This window comes from Nuphar pumila, chromosome 15 (assembly GCF_984573655.1).
Source record: "Nuphar pumila chromosome 15, dmNupPumi1.hap1.1, whole genome shotgun sequence".
Lineage (NCBI taxonomy): Eukaryota > Viridiplantae > Streptophyta > Magnoliopsida > Nymphaeales > Nymphaeaceae > Nuphar > Nuphar pumila.
This window is the reverse complement of record NC_143263.1, coordinates 72,800,178-72,803,438: the sequence shown is the minus strand read 5'-3', so window position 1 is coordinate 72,803,438 and position 3,261 is coordinate 72,800,178.

The window sequence follows — 3,261 nt, the reverse complement described above, 5'->3', positions numbered from 1 at the left end:
CATGCTATCCCAATATAGATTATTTTTTATATGATGCATTCTTCATGGATTTGGAATTCAACTCAGAAATAGTTCTACAAGAATTTAGAAATGGTGATGCCTTGAAAAAAAAATTGTGTTCTGGGTGACTAGGTGAAAACAAGCTACCTCAGCTTGGCTTTTTTGTACTGTTTGATTGCTGCATTTTGTCATGTCATAATTTGGAGCCTTCCTCAAGAAAAAAAAAGAAAACTTAATCATTCTTCTTTTTCTTTTGATGTTGATTAATGGAAAATGATTTTATTTTTGTGACCAAGCTGTTGTGCTTTAAAAAATTAAGGCCCATGCCTATCTGCTGCAGCGTGTAAACTTATAACAACTTTTCAATTCAGTACTGTTTCTTGTACAAGTGAGCATTAGGCTCAAAGAGCACAAATCCTGAAAAGACATACAAAAAAACTGAGTCTAGAACATGGGGAAGGTGGTTCTCCCAAATACGGAACCGTCTCCCCCTCTCGTCGCAAGGGGGTGATGATAAACCTCGCTTGTAACACCTTGATCCGGGACCTCTCGAGTCCGGGTCCGGTTGGTATCACTTCCCAAAGAAAAAACATATAGAGTTCACATAGAGGAAGCATGTCTTTTTTTTTAAATAAACTCAAATTCATTTCCAAGGTTTATAATTTACAACATGAAAGAAATACGCATTACACAAATGTTCAATGACAAAGAAATAAACCAATAATAGTCTTTGATGCTCAATCGAAGTAGCTGCTAAGTCACGTTCTACCTCTCCTAATGTACCTAAAACCTACAGTTGTAATCATTTAAGCGATGAGTCTACAACTTATTAAAGAATATTTATAAGCAATAAAAGACTTTGACTTACAACTGTAGTGAGTTCTAAACTCCTTGTTTGAGTTTAGTTTTAGATACACCATATAAGTTTTATATCTTTTAAATTTTTTTCTTAACTCTGTCAATCTCATCCACTCACTTATCGTTAACTATAACGCTAGGTCGGTTATACCGGTCATAGTCATATGTGGGTGTAGCAACCCATGTAGAACATGCAAATTCTACTGTAAAACCCTCCTTCGGCGAAGACGTCGGAGGGAACAAGCCTTGAAGAAAAAAAACAAACAAAAGAAACAGTTTCCCATTTGGGAAAACCGTTTCGAAAATTCCAGAGGAGTGAGGATAAACCTCACCCTCGAAATCCGCAGGAGGGGGGCGAGGTTTATCCTCAACCCCTCACCGTGCGTGAAGGTTATAAAAACCCTCACGCAGGCCCTCCTTTCGCACCCTGCATCGAGAGAGAGAGAGACAGAGATAGAGAAATAGGCACTTATCGGCGACGGCGGCGAGGTAAGCCTCCACCCTCTTCATCTTTTTCTTCGTTCTTCTTTTCTGTCCGAGCAAAAATGGGGCGGGCAGCCATTGCTGCCGGCGAGTTGTAGGAAAATGAAAAAAAAAAAAAAGATAATGAGAGAGAGAGAGAGGGGGGCCACCAGCCCCAGCGACCAGCCGACGCCGATGGTCGGCCCGTGTCCGGATGGGAGCAGAGGAGAGAGTCGGCAGGGGCCGACCCCTCTGCACCTGGGGAATCGGAAGGGGCTCAGCTTCTTTCGCTCTTTTTAAAAGAGACCGGGTCAGTCTGGCGTGACCCAGACCGAACCCACCGGTCTGGGTCGCGCCCAGACCGAGCCTTCATTCAAAAAAAAAAAAAAAGGGTTGAGTCGGTCTGGGGTGACCCAGACCGAACCGAGATGGAAAATATATATATATATATATATATGGTTTGGGTGAACTGGTTTGGGTCGAACCGGTTCAGACCCAAACCAGTTTGGATGAAATCAGTTCATGGGATCGGTTCAGACCGAATCGAGTTTGAGCTGAACCGGTTTGATCCAAACCGGGTCTGATTGAATCAGTCTGGTCTTACTGGATCAGGGTTCTTGGTTCAGATCCAGCTGAACTGAACCTGACCTGTTCTAAATCCAATTGGATCTGTCTCGGGTCTAGACTCAGTCAGACAGGTCTGGATCCAGTTAGACTGTCCCAGATCCAGTCAGTCTGGTTTGGACCCAGTCTGAATGTTTTGGATTCAGTCTGAATGTTCTGAATCCAGACAGGCAGGTTCGGATCAAGTCAGACTGTACCGGATCCAGTCAGACTGTCCTGGATCAAGTTGAATTGTATTGGATCCAGATCACAGATGGATCTGGATCGGGTAATTCTAGAGTTACACTGCAATCCGAAATTTACCAGAACATCCATTTGGATACCCGAGATCCATTTCAGTAAAATGGACATAATTTTGCACTTCGAACTCGGAATCGAGTGAGGTTTGGTGCGTTGGACTTGTATTGAAGAGAGGAATCTACTAGTTCATTTATTTCAGTAAAAACAATGATACAGAAATCGAGGTTTCTTGAGTAAATTCAGAAAAGGGTATTTTGGTAAAAAGTATTGCGTATTAATGTGAATATATTGTATTATGATAAGATCACACTGATAGAATTCGTGAGACATGATTTCAGAGAGAGCACAAGATTCACCCTCAAGGTAAAGGATGTTATAAGTAATTTTAGATGTAAATAAACTTTTTTTTCACGTTGCTTGTTATTGTAGTGTTACAGATGTTATGTGATTAGCATGATAGTTTTTAGCGAGACCATGACATGCATAAATTTCATGCTTGACATTATGAGTTAATTTATATACATGTTTATTGTGATATGCATGTTAATTATGATATGTCATGCATGATAGGAAGGAATTGAATTGTGATTACATGTTTATATGATCGTTAAATATCATGCATTGTGATGAGACCATGTTTAGTTTAGAGTCTCATTTAGTTTATTTATGTTGTGTGAATAGGTATTTTGAGTTCAGCATGCATGACCCTTTAAATCCCGAAAGTGCCGACCTGTGGCAAGGGCTACTTTTTCGTGGTCAGAGTGCAGCCACCACGGAGAGTGGGCCGCCGATGATTTAACGATGTAGAGACACTACATCATTGTATGCTAAGTGAGAGAGGTGTGAGTCCTAAGATCATCATGAGATTAAGAATAAGATTTGTGATCAGTCACGACATCATTCATGAGAGAACGAGTGAATTATGAATTTGACAATGCGGTTCAACGTGTGAATTTAGTTATGACTTAGGGTTAAACTCACACTAGTTTGGGACTCTGAAGGACCATGGATGGTTGATAATCATCATGGTTAGGATGTAGCATAAATCATACCGAGATTGAGAGCTTGACCTTCTGG